Below are 22,139 nucleotides of genomic sequence, written 5' to 3' on the forward strand. Positions count from 1 at the left end.
ACTAGGGGCAATCGGGGGTTAAAACCATTATTGGGTAGTATATCGGGGTACCTAGCGCTATAAAAACCTGGCGGTGAACCTAAAAAAATAACTAGCTACCTAGCGACACTAGCGACACGAATGCAGTGATCAGAAAAATGATTGCTTAGTGACACTGGCAAAAGGGGGTGAAAGGGTTAACTCTAGGGGCAATCAGGGGGTTAAACCTTTATTGGGGGGTGATAGGGGGCTACCCTGGACCTAACACTAACTGCCCTGACAGTTTTTACTTTTACAACTGACACTGAATGCAGTGATCAGTAAATAAATGATCACTGCAATCAGTGACACTTTGACTGGGGGGGGGGGGGGGGGGGGCGATCGGGGGGGATCGGGGGGGGTTTGTGTGCCTGTGTGTGCCTACATGTCAGTGTAGTGTTGGTGCACACTTACTTTCTATCTTCTCCTCGTAGTCCGGTCAAAAAGACCGCCCCGAGGAGAATGACATCACTTCCTCCTTTCTGTGTATACAATACACAGGGGAGGAAGCTTCTCATTGGCCAGGAGCGATCGAGAGGGGATGGCCAGAAACCAACGGCATCCCCTCATCACGGATCGCTCCTGCAGCGAACCGGACCGCCGTATTCAGCGGGAGGGGGTCCAATCGGACCCCCCACCCGCTGGAAGGCAGGCACGTACATGTACGTGCTTGTGCCTGCCGGTGCCATTGTAATGACGTACATTGGCAATACGGCGGTCCTTAAGTGGTTAAAGTGGTTGTAAACCCTTACAGACCACTTTGACCTACAGGTAAGCCTAGATTAAGGCTTACCTGTAGGTCCAAGAAATATCTCCTAAACCTACATGGTTTAGGAGATATTTGCCGAAAGACAGGCACCTCAGTCTACGGCGCATGCGCCGTGGACAGCGGTACGCAGGCGCATAGAGCGCGCCGCCGTCAATGGCGATATGCCGTAAGTGGCGGCTCCTGTGCGCATGCGTGGGAGTGACGTCATTGCGGCATCGCCGAATGACAGCGGCGCAGCAGCGAGACCCACCGAGAAGATGGATGTGCTGGACTACAGGGTACAGCGGTGACATCGCTGGCTTCTGTGTCAGGTAAGTGACACATAATGGACTACTATGCGATGCATAGTAGTCCATTATGCTTTACCTTTGCAGGGAATGAAAGAGAAAGTAAACTTATCAGGGTTTACTTCCTCTTTAAACCAAGGTTGTCATGTACCCACCCCCCAACTTGTGACTGGACTGTGAAGCTAAAGCAGGACAGTGATGAGCTTATCTCTCCTCATCACTCTACTTCCTCCTACTATCAGTATATCCCTTCTCTGTACATGAACTGATTAGCTTCTGGTGCTGCTTCTGCCTCTCATATGCTCAGCTTTGCTGTACATGAACTGTGAGATGCTGACACAAAATTTTATTCTGTTTTTTACACTGCTTGCATTTATTAAATACAGAGATGCATTCATTTGTGTGATTTATACCTGGTTGGGGTTCATCTGTAAGGCAGAACTAGAACAAAAAAAAAAACTGTTAATGGCTTGACAAAAAAAATAGAAAAAATACCGGCGCACTAGGGACAAGAAAATATAAAATATAAAATAAATCTGTTTGCTGCAACCTAATATAGAAATATCACTATGTGAATCAATCTAATTAATATATGCATGTGATGGGGGTTGCGCTAACTTTATTTACTATGATGGTGTCTTATTTCCAAGGGCAAATTCCATAAAATACACTGATATCACTACCAGCTCAACCACCACTTTTGCAGGTGATAAAACCAAAAAAGAAGAAAAAAATGTATATAAATATGTATGTGGTGGCGCCACTGCAGTTTGTGTCTGTTGACCAGACCCCTAACTCCTGCACCGGTGTCACCAAACACAACCTGTCTTACTCAGACTACAAACAACTAAAGTGCTCCAACCCCAATAGTTATATTAAAAATTATATGAAAAACCTGTGAAAAAAACATCCACAATAAATAATTTCCACAGTGTGAAAAATGTGTGAAAAAACTGCTTGCTGCTTACTATATAACACTAACAGTATATACCACAATAGGCTCCAATGTACCATTAATATTACAAGTGCTTAAATATCTCCTGTAAGAAAAAGTGCTACGTGCATATAATACATAAATTTAAACAGTCTCTTCAGTGCTTAAGATTTTCTTGATAATGCTTCTATCTCTACCCAAAGTGTCAATCGGGGACAAAGACCAATTGTTTCATCACCACCAGAAAGATTGGCAACTCATCAGACCTAGTCTGTGTTATCGCCTTTAGTTCATTTAAGGATAACCATTCACCTTCACTGGTCACATCAATGATTTCTCCCCAAGGAAAGCAAAAACTTCTTTTACTGATATGTAGTGATGGACGAACTTCCGACGGGACGTTTCACGAACGCGGACCGCGAACGCGGCCGATAGTTCGTGAACCGGAACGTTCGCGGCGGGCCCCATTGACTTCAATGGGAGGCGAACTTCGCAAACCTACAGGTCAAGTTTGCAGCCACAAAATAATTAATAGCTGTGCAAACATAGTCCCACCACATGACCAATGACATAACACATGTATGAGGTGAATCTGGGATCGACAACTACAAGCATTCTTTTTTTATATGGGAAATTGTTGTGACAATTCAGCACTGTGGAGCGCATGAAGGCAATGGAGGAGAGGGAAGGTCAGGGACCAGGGTAGGCAAAGAAGAGGGTGCAGGAGATGATCACTAGCAGCGTGACATACAGCAATGACACCTGCACCGTGATAGAGTCATCTGACAGCAGCACCGTGATAGAGAGCACTGACATCAGCAGCGTGACATACAGCAATGACACCTGCACCGTGATAGAGTGATCTGACAACAGCACCGTGATAGAGAGCACTGACATCAGCAGCGTGACATAAAGCACTCACACCAGCACTGTGATATACAGCACTGACAGCAGCACCGTGATAGAGAGCACTGACATCAGCAGCGTGACATAAAGCACTCACACCAGCACCATGATATACAGCACTGACAGCAGCACTGTGATAGAGAGCACTGACATCAGCAGCGTGACATAAAGCACTCACACCAGCACCGTCATATACAGCACTGACAGCAGCACCGTGATAGAGAGCACTGACATCAGCACCGTGATATACAGCACTCACACCTGCACCGTAAGCAGCCCCAGGAGGAAGTCAGCATAGCACAGGGATGGTGGGAGCCCCTCATAATGAGCATAGCACAGGGATGGTGGGAGCCCCTCATAATGAGCATAGCACAGGGATGGTGGGAGCCCCTCATAATAAGCAGCCCCAGGAGTAAGTCAGCACAGCACAGGGATGGTGGGAGCCCCTCATAATGAGCATAGCACAGGGATGGTGGGAGCACCTCAAAATATGCACAGCAGAGGTACAGCCCCAGGAGGAAGTCAGCACAGCACAGGGATGGTGGGAGCCCCTCATAATATTCACAGCAGAGGTACAGCCCCAGGAGGATGTCAGCACAGCACAGGGATGGTGGGAGCCCCTCATAATAAGCAGCCCCAGAAGAAATATGACACCGCTCAACCTCTTCAAAGAGGAGGGTACGGGCATATACTGTACCTCACTCAACCCTATGTGCTGTAGTACCCTATACCTTACCAGTCCTTATAAGGACCTTTGTGGACCAAGTAGGTTGTGTGTGAGTGATTAGCAGACTGTATGTCAGTCCCTATACCGATGAAGGACTGCTGCAGTATAGGGCAGCGGTCAGCAGTAGTGCACCTCAACCCTATGTATTGTGGACCGATACCAGTCCTTATAGAATGGCAGACTGTACCTCACTCAACCCTATGTACTGTAGCACCCTAGACAGACCAAGTTACCAGTCCTTATAAGGACTTTTGTGGACCAAGTAGGTTGTGTGTGAGTGATTAGCAGACTGTACGTCAGTCCCTATACCGATGAAGGACTGCTGCAGTATAGGGCAGTAGTGCACCTCAACCCTATGTATTGTGGACCGATACCAGTCCTTATAGAATGGCAGACTGTACCTCACTCAACCCTATGTACTGTAGTACCCTATACCTTACCAGTCCTTATAAGGACCTTTGTGGAACAAGTTGGTTGTGTGTGAGTGATTAGCAGACTGTACGTCAGTCCCTATACCGATGAAGGACTGCTGCAGTATAGGGCAGCAGTCAGCAGTAGTGCACCTCAACCCTATGTATTGTGGACCGATACCAGTCCTTATAGAATGGCAGACTGTACCTCACTCAACCCTATGTACTGTAGCACCCTAGACAGACCAAATTACCAGTCCTTATAAGGAGCTTTGTGGAACAAGTGGGTTGTGAATGATTAGCAGACTGCAGCAGAAGGGCAGCAGTCAAGTATAATATTCTTTCTATATTTGGAAGAAAGAATATTATACGTGTACAAACCTATTACCATACCACTGATACCAGTCCTGAAAAGAACCTTTGTGGAACTAATAGTAACAGCTACTGATTAAACTGACCCTCACTGCCGCACACACTGCTTCCTGCCTGTCCCTATATAAACTGACAAAACAGAGGCTACTGGAACAATAATTGAAATAGCACTTTTGTGGACCTGATAGTAACAGCTAATGACTAAACTGGCTGTCCCTGCAGCACACACCGTCCTGTCCCTTTCTCTAAACTGACAAAAGACACTCAGGCTGCTGCAACAATCACTAGCACAGCACTGCCTATCCTGAACTACACCTAACACCTATACCAGTCTTGAAAAGAACTTTTGTGTACCAAATAGCTAGCGATTTGGGTCACTGTAATCTCTCCCTGCTCCACACAGCAACCTTTCCCTATAGTGACAGAAGAAAGAATGTAAAATGGCCGCCGGATCGGGTGTATTTATAAGTTAGGGGGAATGTCCAAGTGTCCATGTGCTGTAATGTCTCAATTGGCTGTCCTTTACCCCATGATGGAAGTGTCATCATAGGTCAAAGTTCTTTTACACAATAGTCCGCCGAACGGCGGACCGCGAAAAGCCGAAATTCGCCACGAAACGACCTCCGGGCGAACCGTTCGGCCATCACTAGTTATTATCAATTATTAATTTTATTTATGGATTTATTTTATGTTGAGCACAGTTTATTTTTTTCATATTTTATGTTCACACCTAGACCTTTTGTTTTCAGGCAGAAAGATGTGCGATTTTTGCCACTTTTTGCCTCTGTTTTCTATATATTTTTAGCACTATTTTGCGATTTTTTTTTGCACATTTTATGTGATCTCCATTTATCACATTGCTATAGGTGATTTGCACATCCTATATTGAATTTATTTATTAAGCACTGGAACAGCAGTTTGAACATTTTCTAGGACACTTTTGTTTTTTTTATATATTTTTAGCATTATTCTGCGATTTTTTTTTTTGCACATGTTATGTGATTCTTTGCACATTGTATGTGATTGGTATTTACTATATTGCTATAGGTGATTTACACTTTTCAGCCAGTATACACATTTGTGTGGTGCATGTGTTTTTAGCATTGAGTTTTGCTATTTGCACATTTATTTTGATTTCACATATTTTGTTATCTATTTTAAAGGTAGCGCCACACACTTTTATATGCATAATGGATGTGTCATCATAGGTCAAAGTTCTTTTACACAGTAAACGCGGAAGTCCGCCGGGCGAACGGCGCCAATAGTCCGCGGAACGGGCGGACCGCGAACAGCTGAAATTTGCCGCGAAACGACCGCCGAGTGAACCGTTCGGCCATCACTACTGAAATGGCTCAAAAAGGCATGCAAAGGTCCATCATAGTGTAGCAAGTAAATGCAAATGTATTTAAAATAACGTTTAAAATCAATCAGCTATGCACTCACATGGACCAGTGCCCCAGCCAACACTAAGCTTGTTCAGCAATGTACGTGGATGTGGGAAACAAATTCTACCTCACCCTCCGTTCACAGCCTTCAGTGGTGTCCCATGGATGCATGAATCTCTCTTCCAACTCGTGGGATTCAGACAGCCGCTACGCGTTTCGCAAATCGGTAATTGCATCTTCAGGTGGCCACCTGAAGGTTGTGTTTGGTGACACTAATGGCTTGACAGTTTGGTTGAGAACACAACCATTGGTAGTGTTAAAATTCTGGCACGTGCCACAAATTAAACTGTTTTATGGATGGGTTTAGTTCCACTTTAAATAACTTAATAGCCTATAAAAATAAAAAAATATTATGTTGGTGCACATCTTAACTTCAATCTAGAGCTGCCCCCACAGTTATTTTTCTCTACAAGATGTCCTCAGTCTTCTGGGTTGAATGTCAGCCAGCATCATCACCCACTTCCTCCGAGCCTAGGCCCTAATAGGCTTGCCCCCAACCATTGATTGGACAGTCAAGCAAAATCAGCCCAATGATATGATAATGATGCATTTCTTGTATTTATTACACAAGATCCTTCAGCCAGGTTCTGATACCAAGATCCTGCTTATGGTAACTATACACGTAAATGATTGACTTCTTTCCCGCCAGGAATAACTTTTCTATAGTCGACAACTGTCAACAGCTCATTCGCTCATTATGCCACACATGGGGTAGTGGATTTTTTGATCAACAGTTGTAAAATATGATCATAAATTAAGATTGAATCTCTGTTATACACATGCAATCTCTGAATCTGATTGATTTCATTATACGCTTGAATTCATGACCAAAGCATCTCAGTGCTGTTGATTGATTCAGCGTGATCGACAATTTTCCATTTTGGCCGATAGACTCAGCTTGATTGAGTTTGATCCAAAGGAAGAGACGTAAGGTAAATTTGATCGCACATCGATAGGATAAAAAAAAGTCTGCCTTTAAATTACAGCTGTGTGTATGTACCCTCATGGGGGTCATACACTGATAAATGATTGTTTTCTTTTCTGATCGATATTTTCTGATAGGAATAGTGGATACATAGTCAACAATTCATTTGATCAATATGGCACTCACACACACAAGTAAGTGGATTTTGATAACGATATTATCTTTATTCACGATTGTAAATGATCAATCACATCTCTGTTTCCACTGTGAAATCTCATGATCTTATTGATTGAAATATGATTGTATTCATGACGAAAGCATCTCAGTGCTGCCGATTAATGCAAAACGATGAAAAATGATCGATAATATTCTGTTCTGGCTGCTCAACTGTAATTTAAATCTAATGGTGGCCATTGGACAGAATATGAGATTACATGATGGAAACAGAGGCGGGATAGATATGATCATATCTTAAAGCGGGAGTCTGCCGGAAGTCTGCCGTTTTTTTTTAAAAAAGCCAGCAGCTACAAATACTGCAGCTGCTGACTTTTAAAATAATGACACTTACCCGCCCAGCGCGCCCACGATGTTGGCACCCGAAGCCGATCTCTCGATCGTCTCTCGGGTGCTGCCGCTGCCATCTTGGGTATGGGAATCAGGAAGTGGAGCCTTTCGGCTTCATTTCCCGGTTCCCTACTGTGCATGCGCGAGTCGCGCTGCGCAATAAGGATGGTCCCCGCTGTCTCTGGGATCCGTGCTTTTCCCAGCAGGCAGCGGGGGACCTTTGGAAAGGGGCGTAGATTCTGCGGAAAGGGGCGTACCTTCTGCAGAATCTATGCCGGAAGTGGGTGCAGATACCTGTACTGTACAGGTACCTGCACCCCCCTGAAAGGTGCCAATTGTGGCGCCGGAGGGGGGGAGGGTTCCAATGAGTGGAAGGTCTACTTTAGGGTGGACCTCCGCTTTAAGCACCTCAATACTGGGCACTTTTACCCCCTTCTTGCCCAGGCCAATTTTCAGCTTTCAGCGCTGTCGCACTTTGATTGACAATTGCGTGGTCATGCAGCACTGTACCTATAATGAAATTTTTATAATTTTTGCTCACACAAATAGAGCTTTTTTTTGGTGGTATTTAATCCCGCTGGTTTTTTTTTCAAAAATCTGCAAAAAAATGTATTTTCTTTGTTATAAAATGTAGCAAATAAATAATCTTTCTCAGAAATGTAAGCCAAACTGTATTGTGTTACATTTTTTTGGTGAAAATAACCAAAATCAGTGTATACAATTTAGTCTGCAGGAGAGTCGTTTCTTGAGGCACAAAAACGCTAGGACAGTACAAATACCCCCCAAATTACCCTTTTTGGAAAGTAGACAGTCTGAGGTAATTAGTAAGAGGCATGGAGCATTTTTTTAAGTTTTTTGGAAAATGAATAAAAAAATATTGTTTTTTTCATGTTCAATTTTTTACAAACTGTCACCATACAGCGTCATCGTATAACTGCTGCTGCAGTGACCAGGGAAATTAATTGGTGACAGTATGTAAAAAAAATGAAAAAAATTCGATTTTTTAATAATCTTTTAAAAATATTCTTTCTTTTCTTTTTTTTTCTTTTTTTTACTTTTTTTTGTATCATACTGTGAGTAACACTGTACCACTTTTGAGTGGAGTTGATCAGGATTTTCTTTTTCACATAATATGTTTGCTTATAGCAGTAAATTTTTCACTGATAAATGTAAATATTTTTGTTAATGAATAAAACTGAATGACAAATATTTTTCCTAATGAATGACACTGAATGACAAATATTTTTGTTAATGAATGACAATTTTTTTTTAATGAATGACACTGTCTATTGTTGTGTGTTTCCAGCTCGTTCCTGTCGTGCTGGTTCCCGGCGACAGGCTTCTCTAACCAGGGTGATCCCGTCGCGCTGGTTCTCGCGCTGGCTGCAATAGGAAAATGTAATTTTCCTATAATAGCGAGCGAGCGAGAGAGCGGCGATAATGTCGCCTCACTAATGAAGCTTGCATACCTTCGGGGCCTTTCAGGCCCTTAGGTCCAGTAGGGATTTTAAGGGGAAACCCCTACGCCCTCCAAAATCCATACCAGACCCCTATCCGAGCACGCAGCCCGGCCGGTCAGGAAAGGGGGTGGGGACGAGCGAGCGCCTCCCCCCCAGCTGAGCCGTACCAGGCCGCGTGCCCTCAACATGGGAGGTGGCCAGCGATGCTTGTCGCTTATCGGGAAAGGAAAATAAAATTTTTTACCTTTTCCGATGCAAGCAGGCTAAGCGCTGGCTCCCACGGTGGGGCTCGCAGGGTGTCAATCTCGCCGATAAAAGCGGCGAGGTTGACACAATATCGCGGTCACCTACTGTAGCTGTGATTGGTCACAGCTAATCACATGGTAGCAACACAATTGTATACAATGATGACATGAAAGGAAGTCATTTATTGTTTATAACTGTCATGTGGTCTGCTGTGATTGGTCACAGCGATCACATGACACTGGCAGTGGGCCGGTATAGTGATCGGTCATCTGCTGTGTCTGAAGGACACAGCGGGTGACAGATCACGCCGGAGCGTGGCCCAGAGTGTCTGTGTGAGGTGCGTTCCTGGGAAGACATCATATGATGTCGTCCCAGAACAATAGGTTTCCCATCCGTCATTTTACAATGATGTGGGCGGGAAGTAGTTAAAACACTTCCCTGTGTGTGGTATATCAATCAAATGGGTTGTTAACTGTATATTGGTTATTTCAATTGGAAAAAATTGATTGGAAAGGAAAGTGATCATTTTTTCGAAGCATGTATGGTAACCATCAATCAGAAAGGAGGTTGTGGCTATTCGATTGTTTGCAGATTCAATAGATTTGATTGAATTGTACATCGATTGGGTAATAAAATCAAAGTATCTATGGCCACCATTGGGCTCACCATACACACTACAATCAGACTGTACAATCTTTGTATAATCAGTTTTATATCTACCAAAACTATGTGACATGAAAACCTACCTAATCCATCCAATTCATTTAAATCCAATCTGGCAGGCCCTTCATCTACATACTTATTGGCAGATCCAAAGAAGATTGTACAATCAGATTGTATTGTGTGTGGTTAGGGCTTGTATACACCAGATGCAGATGGGTGTGTTTTCAGCATGGTATGAACGCAGTAGAAACACATATACATGAAAAATTGTTCATGTGCATTTAAGAGCTTATGAACATGGGCACAAAAAAAAAAAGCTGCATTTAGACTCTTATTATACAGACACATACGGCAGATTTTTGTATGCATCTAAATGCAGCACTATAGTAATCAATGAGCCCATACACACAGCTGTGTCTGCATGTGAAAATGTAGCTGAGCAGAAAAAAGGACACATATGCGTCCAGGACCGCACAGTTCTGAAAATTTTACATGTGTGCGAACATAAATACCTAAACACGCATAAAAAAATACCTAAGCATGCAGGCATATATGGCCCCTTTCACACTGCCGCAACTTGAAAGTTGTGCAATTTTGTCGGCGCGATTTTAGCACGATTTTAGGGAATGCCTGTGTAAACTTGAGGTCTATGAACCTCAACTCGCATCAAAGTCCAACCAAAGTAGTACAGCGAGTACTTTGAAGTCGGTACAAGTTGAACAGATATGAATGTTTATAATTTGGAATCACGGTGTAGGACTTGTCATGTAACCCTGATGTCCAAAGTCGCAGGAAAATTTGCACAAGTGTGAAAGAAGCACAAATGTGTAGCCATTAATTTCAATGAAAATAGAACTGTACACGTCTAAACACCTTATGTATCTAAACGTGTCCAAATGCATCTAAACACAAGTACCTGACGAGCATGAGCTATATGTTTTTGTAAATGAATATTCCTGAAACCACAGTTGGGTTTTAGGGCTTATTTTACTAAATTATGGTTTCAGTACCAGTCTAGCTGGATTGCACTGAGATCTCCTTGGCCACAGGTGTCGCTGTCACCGCCGGCAAGTGTGAGAATGCAGTTTAGATGGGTGCATTGAATGCCATTCTTTCTCTCAGAACCAGCCCAGTGGGAGTATTCTCCTGCTGTGCATTCTGAGAGGTGGTATTTAAGGTACTGACATCACATTCTTCGGGGTTCCGGTCCAGAAGATATTTTCTGTCTGTTTGGTCCTTGTCATCCTGACCAGCCCTCATGCCCTCCTGGCCTGGGGTGCGGATCCATGCAATCCCAAGTCTTGGGCCTAGATAGCCCAAGGCGAAGCAACTACAGGGACAGGCCTGAATGGATATAAGGGCCTAATGATTCAAGGGTGGTCCGGTGCCGTCTCATCTAAGGAGAGGCCCAGCAACTGGAGAAGCATCCAGGGTAGGACTCTTTAGGAGAAGGCCATGTGCGAGGCTGGTTTCTCTGATGGAACTTGGAGGCTCAGTTGAAGGATACTTCATGGATCTACACTCATACGGTGTCGCCGGACCGGCTGAGAGATACTGGTACCATAGCTCTTTAAATTTGTCTACGTCCCTCAGTTACACTCAAGTCTATGGCAGAGACTTTTCTCAAGTATTTTACACTCAAGTCTGTGGCAGAGACTTTTCTCAAGTATTCTACATCCAAATCTGTGGCAGAGACTTTGCTTTACTTAACACCCTACCGGCTGCTAGGCCTAGTGAGAAGAGGTCTACCCGGGGGTTGTGAGAATCCGGCTGTGAACGTTTTTTCTCTGGATTTCTTCTATAAGAGACTTTCTATTTTTGCAGTCCAAAAGTACCTGAACTTTTTTCCTATCCCTCTACCCTAAATTGAGAGACTCTGTTCCTATTTTGAAATAAATAACCCAAAAGAAGATTCATTGTGTCAGTTTCTACATTTCTTTGGGCCATCTACCATAGGAAACCCTAGACAGAGAGGAGGTCAAGAAGGTAAAGGTAAGCCCAATAAAACCAGCAGCTCCTTCGGGGGTCAGTGTCATGGTTATGCAGTGATCTTCCTGTGTTTGCTTACCTCCCCTCATGTCTTCAGCCTAAGAGGCCAGCCACTTCCACCTGGTGGTTTTTATAACCTCTCCTCTAAGCATGGCTCCACCCCAGGCCCTATCAAGGAGCCCTATATTAACCTGTGCACTGCAGGCCATCAGGGCTGATCAACCATTGTGTATTCCTTTGTGTGTTAGCTTCCTGTTTCCTGCCGTGTGCTTTGCTACTGGTTTCCGTTACCGACTTTGGCGTGTTTTGTCTATCCCTGTTTGCCTGTGATCCTGACCTTTTGGCGTGTCCCCGACTATTCTTGTCTGCTTGTGGCCCCGCCCTTGGCTTTGTCCCTCACCATCCCTATCCTCCTGTTGCCTACTGTGGGTGTGAGCTGGGGGACCCTGGGGGGTCGCGACCTGGAGCCAGTTGCAGCCAAGTCCATCCTCACCACCAGAGATGCTGGTGAACATCTGTTGGCTCTTAGGCCGCGTACACACGCGGGGACTGTTCGCTCAACTTTGTCCGCTGAACAGTGTTTCAGCAGACAGTCCGCTCGTGTGTGGGCTTTCAGCGGACAGTTTCAACGAACAGTCTGCTGAACAAAGTTTTTCGGAATTTCCGAAAAACTGTCCGCTGAAACTTGGTTTGAGTGGACAGTCCCCGCGTGTGTAGGCTTGTTCGTCAAACTAAGTTCCGCGCATGCTCAGAAAGAATTTATACGCCGAAGGTTGCATTGCAGTGTATAGGACGTCGTTTTCTAGTCCCGTCGTACGTGCCGTTCACATCATCGCGCACGGTTTCAGCGGACTGTTCGTTCGTCGTGTGTGGCCAAGTCCGTCCATGCTAATTTTGAGCGGACTGTCCGCTGAAACTGTTTGACGAACAAAGTTGAGCGAACAGTCCCCGCGTGTGTACGCGGCCTTAGACTCCGCGCCCCAGGGAATCTTACGCTCTAACCCCAGTGGGATCTGTCCCCCGTCTGCAGCAGTCAGCCGTAGGGTCCACAACCCTGCGGTGCACTCCTGATACTACGGTGTGCACCTGTCACCTCGCCTCAAGGTGACCTGACAGTCAGTGCTACATTTAGATGAATATTTTACGTAGCTCTACCAGCAAGAACCTGTGTTCCATGTAGAAAATACACATATGTATGTGTGAATGAGGCCTAGAAAAAGTACAACGTGCTGCATTTTCTGCACTGTAATAGATGTAAACACACCACAAATGCATGAGAAGCAAATTTAGAAGAGAGGAAGTCAGACCAAGACACCACATCACCAATTATATTAGAAAAAAGAAAAGGGACTAGGGGTCACATACCTCAGGACTTTAAAGGTGTCTATACCAATAAAATAGTAGTACCAAATTTGTATATTTAAAAATTACAGGTATAATTTTTATATTAGATTACAGAATATTTAAAGAGACATATAGAAAAAGATCACAAATGACATAAAAACTAACTTATATCTGCAGTGAATTATTAGATTGTTCGTATATTTGTGCACAGTTGCTACCACTTTCTCAACATGTTTCGCTCGGCAGAGCTTCATCAGGAGCTAATGTGGAGACTGTTGAATAATGGAAAGAATATATATATAATGGAACAAATGAATAAGTATACATAAATCAATTAAATCAAAAATCAATGTAGTATTACAATAAGGAATAAACAATCAAACAAAATCAATAGAAAAAAATCATATTAAACAAATCAAGAGGAACATATTGGTCAAAATTACATAATGTAATGAACAAAAGATTAAGAGAAAAAAAAAACAACTTACCAAAACACAGCTGCAAAGTACTTATCAACCACAAATGCATGTGAATCTATGTAAATGTGCTGCAAATGCACACAAATACCTGTAAATGAATCACCAACACACACAAACACATATAAATGCAACTTAGTAAAAAAATTAAAAAATACAAATAATTAAAAAAAATAACAAAAAAAGTACTAGAATGCCCTGCAAATGCATATAAACACACAAGAGTCTGTGATCTGAGCAGAAAGTACGCATATGTCTTTGTGAAAGAGGCCTAAACAAAGTACAGCATGCTGCAATTTCCTCATCAGAATGCCCTGCAAACGCATGTAAATGCACCGCAAATCTATGTGCATGCACAAAAATGCCCTGCAAATTTACATGAATACATGTAAACACATCAGCAAAGCACATAAACACATATAAATGCAACTTATAAAAAAAAAAAACAGAAAACAACAAACTTACCAGAATGCATTACAATTGCATGTAAACATACAAGAGCCTGCGATCTGTGCAGAAAATATGCATATGCCTGTGTGAATCAGGCCTAAAAAAAGTACAGCATGCTGCATTTTCCTCACTGGCATGTCCTGCAAAAGCATGTAAACGCACCACAAATCCATGTGAATGCAGCAAATGCGGTGCAAACCCATAAGAATACATGTAAATGCATAGCCAATGCACGCGAACGCATATAAATGCAACTTAGTAGAAAAAAATGTATTAAAATAAATTTAAAAATGAACAAAAATGTACCAGAATTCATTGCAAATGCATGTAAACACACAAGAACCTGTGTTCTGTGCAGTAATTTGCATATGCCTGTGTGAATGGGGCCTAAAAGAAGTACAGCATTCTGCATTTTCCTCACCGGAATACCCTGCCAATGCATGCAAACACACCGCAAATCCATGTGAATGCATGTTAATGTGCTGAAAATCCACATGTATACATGTAAATGCACCGCCAATGCACACAAACATATAAATGCAACTTAGTAGAAAAAGTAATTACATTTTTTTAAATGTATTAAAAAAATAAATACAAAAATAACAAAAAAAGTAGCAGAATACCCTGCAGAGGCTGCTATCTTTGCAGAAAATATGCATATGCCTGTGTGAATGAGGCCTAAAAAAAAAGTACAGCATGCTGCAATTTTTTTCACTGGAATGCCCTGCAAATGTATGTTAATGCACTGAAAATCCATGTGAATGCATGTAAATGTGCTGAAAATATAAACGTAGAAAAGTGATGGCAGAAAGAGGCTAGATTATCGAGTCTGCCCATTTTTTGTTTTTGTATTTTTTTTTTTCCTTAACTTTATTGTCTGAGTATAGATATATGTTTGTCCCAAGCAGGTTTGAAGTCATTTACTGTTGACTGTCTCGCTACCTCTGCTGGAAGTTTATTCCAAGCATCAACTACTCTTTCAGTACAATAAATCTTTCTAAGAATACGTTTTAACTTTCCTCCAGCGAGTTTGAGGTCATGTCCCCGTGTTCTTGATTTTGGTTTCATATTGAAAAAACTGCTTTCCTGAACATTATTCACCCCCTTGATATATTTAAAGGTTTCAATCATGTCTCCCCTTTCCCTTCTTTCCTCCAGACTGAACTTAAAGTGATTGTAAAGTCAGTTGTTTTTTTATCTTAATGCATCATATGCATTAGCATAAAAAGCCTTCTGTGTGCAGCAGCCCACCTGAGCCCCTCTAACACTTATCTGAGGTCCCTCTCTGTACAGGGATGTCTACGAGTGTCTCAGCTGCTAAGATTTTTCCTCTTGATTGGCTCAGACACAGCAGCGGCGCCATTGGCTGCCGCTGCCGCTGCTGTCAGTCAAATTCAGCTAGCCAATCAGGGGAGAGAAGGGGCCGTGCTCCGCATCTGAATAGACACAGGGAGTGACTCAGCTTGGGTGCCCCCATAACAAGCTGCTTACAGAGCAGGTAAGTATAACATGTTTTATTATTTTTATAGGAAGAAAAAACAACACTTTACCATATGTCCCAAATGTTTGAGATGGGAACGAGGAGCACCTATTAGCAAAAGTATGTAGGCATAGGACACGCCCCCTACCACTCCCCCTTAAAGGAGAATTATACAAAAAAAATGATTAGTTAAACCCACAAGTGCTTTTTTTTTTTAACCACTACTATTCTTTTATACTAGCTTTTTAAATGTACAAATGCAGCAATTTAGAAATTATATGAAATTATATGAAAAGTTTAACATTGGGAAAAGATAAATAATGCATTTTATACACAATTATATAGATCAGACCAAAATGAGGGACAAATGAAGGAGGAAAGAGGGACAGAGGGACTTTGTTCCAAATGAGGGACAGTCCCTTGAAATCTAATGCGTTCCCATCAGTGGTGGCCCATCCACCCCCCCCCCCCCCCCTCCAGGTAGTCACAAAAAAAAAATGTAATGCTGGCCCTTAAAAAGAAAAAATACAAAAAAGGTCCTTACGTTCACTGTGTTCGGACGCCGGACACAGTGCACTTATGGGAAGCACCACGTCTATGCAATTACGAGATTGCAGAAGTGGCGCTTCATTTGTGGGCGTTTAGCTTGCCTTGCTGTGCTTTCTGAAGCCCCGGTTAGCTTCTGCCCAGTGCCTGTAGTATCTATTACTATGGCCAGTTTGATTGACATCTCAGTTTGATGTCACTTCCTGTTTTCTTTCTCCCATTGCGCCTGGGATAAAGGAAACAGGAAGTATGCTGCTTCATCGCCGCTGTGGAAGGAGACGCCGCTGGAGAGGACAACACACAGCAAGGTAAGTACCGCTGTGCTGAATTTGGGGGACACAGGCAAGGTTGCATTTGGGGGACATAGGCAAGGCTGCATTTGGGGGACATAGGCATTTGGTGGACACAGGCATTTGGGGGACACAGGCATTTGGTGGACACAGGCAAGGCTGCATTTGGGGGACACATGCAATTGGTGGACACAAGCATTTGGGGGACACAGGCATTTGATGGACACAGGCAAGGCTGCATTTGGGGGACAGCACAGGCAAGGCTGCATTTGGGGTACACAAGCTGCATTTTATGAGACACAGACTGCATTTTATGGGACACAGGCTGCATGTAAGGACGGACTCCGCTGGGGACACCTGATGGCATCTGGTGGCAGGCGATGTGGCTAGTGACACGCTCTGGGCTCCTACTGATTCTGCATTATGGTGAGTTGAATGATTTCATTTTATAGTACAATGTAATAATAGAAATAATGCACTTCAATCAATGATTGAAGTGCAAACACCAGGTGTTTGGAATATCTTTAACTGATGATTGTTAAACTTTCTAGAATACACATATTTCTACTGTTGTGTAGGTTCTGGGCCTGTTGTCCCTCTATCCCTCTCTCTCTCTCCCTCCATCCCTTGTTAACCACTTTCAGACCGGACCATTTTGCTGGCTTAAGACCAGACCACTTTTTGCGATTCGGCACTGCATTGCTTTAACTGACAATTGCGCAATAGTGCGATTTGGTTCCCAAACAAAATTTACGTCCTTTTTTTCCCTACAAACAGAGTTTTCTTTTGGTGGTATTTGATCACCCCTGCGGTTTTTATTTTTTGCGCTATAAACAAAAATAGAGCGACAATTTAAAAAAAAAAATCACATTATTTTTTACTTTTTACCCACTATTTTGCTGAAACCACACCCATTTTCACCAAGTGGGAGGGGTCAAAAAGTAAGGGCAGGGTCTGGCGCCCTCCCATCCTAAAACTTCACCAGCCGCCACTGGTTCCCATAGAAGATAATGAGCATGCAATTTGTACCACAATGCCCAGAAAACGCACACTTTTTTGGGCAATGCGGAGTGCGAATGTAACGCACATATGTGAACCAGCCTCATTCAAATGAATGTATTTTAAAATGTCATGCAAATTGGATGCGGTGTAAGCCGTATCCAATGCGCATAGGTGTGAACTGGGCCTAGGCACTTTCACACTGCCAGTGCCCGGGCGTCGGCGGTAAAGCTCCACGATCTTTAGAGCGCCGCTAGTTTTAAAACAACGCTGCAGCGGGCTCGGGCTTTCACACTGGGATTGCAGCTTATCTATATAATTGTATATAAAATGCATTATTTAACTTTCGCAAAGTGTTCCCCAGTGCTAAACTTTTTATATAATTTCTAAAATGCTGCATTTGTAAATTGTAAAAGCCAATATAAAGGAATAGTAGTGGTAAAAAAAAAGCACTAATCATTTTTTTTTGTATAATTGTCCTTTAAGGGGGCGTGGTAGGTGGTGTGTTCTATGCCTATATACTTTTGCTAATAGGTGTCCCTCGTTCCCATCTCAAAAAGTTAGGAGGTATGGTAAAGTGTTGCTTTTTTTTTTTGTTTTCATGCGCTATTTTTAGTGCTAAAGCGCCTGAAAAACGCCTCCAGTGTGAAAGGGGTCTTACAGTCACGTAAAGTTATGTACAGTCTGGAAGAAAAAGGGAAAAGGGAGACATGAAATCCACCGCAAATGTTTCAAACAAATAAAAAAGCGACTTAATAGAAAAAATAAATTCAAATATATAATAAAATAAATTCACCGCAAACCCAGGTAAACATGTTGAAAATGCAAATGCACATGCAACAATGTAAAGGATTGACTGTAGGGATCTTTGAGTATTTGTGAACTGCTGCATGGTCAGGGACTCTTTTCCTGCGCACATCCCCATGAAATGTGGTTGGATTTCCGTATTTCTAAAAGCTGTATCCTAAACGGATGTGTTCTCCCACAATAAAAAGGCATCCTAACCCAAGCCATGTTTGCACATTGAACACTCCTGCCTCCTGAGCAGCACCTGCCTATATAGCAGGTTGATTGCTGAATGTCAGCAGTGTTCTCCATCCTGATGGTGTCAGTCTCAGGGTAGATATGCAGAGAGGAGGAGAACTGGGGGAAGGCGGGGTTACAGCTGGGAAATAGACTGAACTTATAAAGGGCACACCAGCGTAACAGCAGGGAGAGGGAAAAAAAAAAAAAGTCAGAGGGTTGGGTAGACATCCAATACTATTATCACACACAGTGCCTGGGCTGCCGCAGACACTATTACATAGAGGGCAGAGTAGGGTGACAACAACAAAAAAATAAAAGTCTACAGAGAGCACATCCAGCTCACTGTGTCTAGAAGGGACCATCCTTGCCTTCTAGCTGGAAGCTACATAATCTTACACTCTTGTAGAATAGGCTGTACCTGCCACCTTATCCATTTATCAGCGGACAAGCTTACATCAAAAAAGACGCTCTATGACCCCGAGACATTCCTGCCTCAAATAAGTCACCTGCTTGACATTTGGAGAATTCCTTATCCCAGGTACCGTCATCACAAAAGATCAGGTAAGAAAATCAGTTTTGCCGTATACTATGCTTTGCAAAGTTTCCACTTCTATGACATTGTGAAATGATATAGTAGAAATATGACCCGACGGCCGCTAACGAGCCCTTTATTCGTGATTACTGTGCGACCTGTCAATCAAAGTCACCTGATCTGCTTATTTAAGATTCTAGAAGTTAGAAAATTTGGGATTATTTACGAAAGGCAAATCCACTTTGCACTGCAAGTGCACTTGGAAGTGCAGTCGTTGTAAATCTGAGGGGTAGATCTGAAATGAGGGGAAGCTCTGCTGATTTAATCATCCAATCATGTGCAAGCTAAAACGCTTTTTTTATTTTCCTTACATGTCCCCCTCGGATCTACAGCGAACTTTAATTCCAAGTACACTTTCAGTGCAAAGTGGAGTTTCCTTTAGTAAATAACCCCCATTGCGTAAGAAAATGGGAGCAATTTCCCCCAGGTCACGCCTATAGCCATTGGTACACACAAGTACAGGCATACCCCACTTTTAAGTACACAATGGGGTTTATTTACTAAATCTGGAAAGTGCAAAATCAGGTTCACTTCTACATAGAAACCAATGAGCTTCCGGGTTTTATTACTAAAGCTTAACTGAATAAGCTGGGGTTAGAAGCTCATTGGTTTCTATGCAGAAGTGAGCCTGATTTTGCACTTTCCAGCTTTAGTAAATAAACCCCATTGTGTACTTAAAAGTGGGGTATGCCTGTATACAAGTAAATGTGTAACGGAGTCGTATAAAAATAATCGCCGGTGTGCAAAGTGCAGTATCCCAAAGCAACTTCGCTTTCTCTGGAATCACAGAGCTCCAGGATTCATCCTGATTGGCTACTAGGGAATAACGCACACCGCGCATGGGTAGTGCACTTGTTGATTAAATAAGGAGAAATATATAGGTTTGCCAGGATAAGTCAGAAAATGGTGAGCGTCTTTTACGTATTTATATAGAGACATTTAGCTGTGCCCTGTTTACAGTGATGTCATAAGAAGTAGGTAGACTATATAGAGTGAAGGCAATCATTTCAAAACCCTCTCTGTAGAACATCATAAAAAAGTACAACGTTCAACAAAGCTTTTAGCAACATAAATATAGAACAAACAGAACAGTAAATAGTGTGACTGATCAGTGGTAAAATAAAGAAACTCAACGAACACAGAGATAACAAAAGGGAAATTCAGCAAAAACGCAACCCATGTGACTTTTATATTACCGTGTGATTTTTGCTAATTTTTGTTTTAATTTTTTTTAAAGTTCAAAAACTGTTTTGCATTTAGTTGAAACAGTATGCACATCATGGTGTTGTTTTTTTTTTTTTTTATGCCTTTGTATGTAATACTTCACCAACATTTTTCTAACATTGCATTCTAATTGACGTTAAAGCAGTAAAAAGCCCAAAAACCAAAAATGTCACTTCCTGTCTTATGCTGGCCATACATTATACAGTTTTTTTGAACAATTTTCTTTTAGACTTAACAAGACCATATAATATGGAAGTCACACCTAAACACTTTCAGTTTGTATGTAATCAGGTAGGTCCTTGCATTACATAATTGAAGGTAAATCTAAAAGAAATTGAATAAGAAAATTGTATAATGTATGGCGAGCTTTTCTCCGCTCTGGACGAAAAAAAGCAACAGAAACACATTTGGACAGCAGCTTTATCAACCTGGAGAGTTTTATTGGCACTAGCGGATTAGGTAGACTTGACACATTATTGACAAACTGCAACTAAAACTTTTTAAGCTGTTTCAGCAACAGTTTATTTTACTTTTGGGATAAATGTTCTACATAAATGAATAACAGCTGATCACTGTAAGCGCCCCTGTCATTGTGTAAATGGTTTGGCTCAACCCTCTAACTGACACTTTTTTCTGGACAGCTTGGTCTGTTAAAAAATACAGACATGCTGGCAGGATCACCTTTATTTTTACCAGGTGAAAAACAAACAAAAACATCTAAACAGTGGTAAGCTGCAATATACATTTTTGTCTTCCTGTTTAATACTGTGGGGTTTTAGGAGGTGTCTCCTGAGAAGAGCAGAAAATGAGATGTTTAAGCTGAAAATAAAATAGTGCTTCTCTGAAAAAATATTGATTAATGAGAAAATGACTGTATGCTTATGTGATGTTTATGTAAAACATCTTCATGAGAACGCTACCAGAATGACATACAGAGGAAATCCCCGAAGATGTATTTTGAATTGCATATCTTACTAAGATACTAAGATATTTTTTCCATGCTGTTATTTGAATGTGATAATCATCTGATACATTTTAGGGGAAAATAAAGCAGTTTATACTGGCAGATTTTTTATGCTTAAAGTAAAAAAAAATAAAATAATTGATAGCATATGTGGGGTACTGTATAAAAGCCATTATCAACCAGTGCTTTATGGAACCCTAGGGTCCCTCCAGAGGTTGATAGAGGTTCCTTATGTAGTGACTGATTGACTTCCCACCTGATAGTACCTGCATAGATATGGGGCCATTGGCATTATACTAATGATCTTTTTAGCTGTCTGTAAGTTTGGCAATCTGACTCACTGAAAAAAAGTTATTATTCCCACTGACCACCAATGTAAGAGAGGCAATCTTCCCACTGACCAGCAATGCAAGTAGCATTCTTCCAATTGGCCACCAATGTAAGGGAAACATTATTCTCCCTGACCTCCTGGTAAGGTAGTCATTCCTCCCACCCAGTGCCGGACCAGGTCATCTAGAGCCCAGGGAGATCATGCCAAACTGTGCCCTCCCCCAGATGTATGAGCATTATGCATCTTCAAAAGAAATCACTGAGCACTATTCCGCATACGTATCCCCTAAGCATAAATTTCCATCCTCAAAGTACAAATCTGCCCCACTCTGCTAAAATCCCCCGTCTCATCACAAATCTTTGCCCCCCATCCCCCAAATCCCTACAGCTCAAATGTCCCCCCCCCCCCCAAAAAAACAAAAACAAAAAACAATTCACCGTTCCTAGCACAAATCCTCTGCCCTTAAAATGTCCCTTTCCTAGTACACATCCTCTCCCCCCACTTCAAATCTCCCATTCCCAGCACAAATCCCCCCCTCCTAGCACAGATCTTCTTCCCCCTCCCTACACAAATCCCCACACTTAGCACCCCCCTCCACATTTCCTCTCCTAGAACAATACTTACCTCATGTTGTCCCCCAAATCCCCCCTTCCAACACAAATCCTCCCCCCAAATCTCTTTGTGGTGCCCCCCGCAGCTCAT

The 22,139-nt window shown here is 42.5% G+C and overlaps 1 protein-coding gene across 1 annotated transcript in view; it reads left to right on the top strand.

Annotated features, from left to right (window-relative positions):
* The first annotated feature begins 18,501 nt into the window (after positions 1 to 18,501).
* UGT8 (UDP glycosyltransferase 8) overlaps positions 18,502 to 22,139 on the top strand; it is a 170,361-nt gene continuing 166,723 nt past the window's right edge. Inside the window, exon 1 of the mRNA XM_077476809.1 lies at positions 18,502 to 18,887. The gene's annotated coding sequence lies outside the window, so the exon portion shown is untranslated. The remainder of the gene's footprint in view (positions 18,888 to 22,139) is intronic.

This window comes from Lithobates pipiens, unplaced genomic scaffold, assembly GCF_037356315.1.
Source record: "Lithobates pipiens isolate NorthernLeopardFrog02 unplaced genomic scaffold, aLitPip1_a1.2 Scaffold_13, whole genome shotgun sequence".
Classification (NCBI taxonomy): Eukaryota; Metazoa; Chordata; class Amphibia; order Anura; family Ranidae; genus Lithobates; species Lithobates pipiens.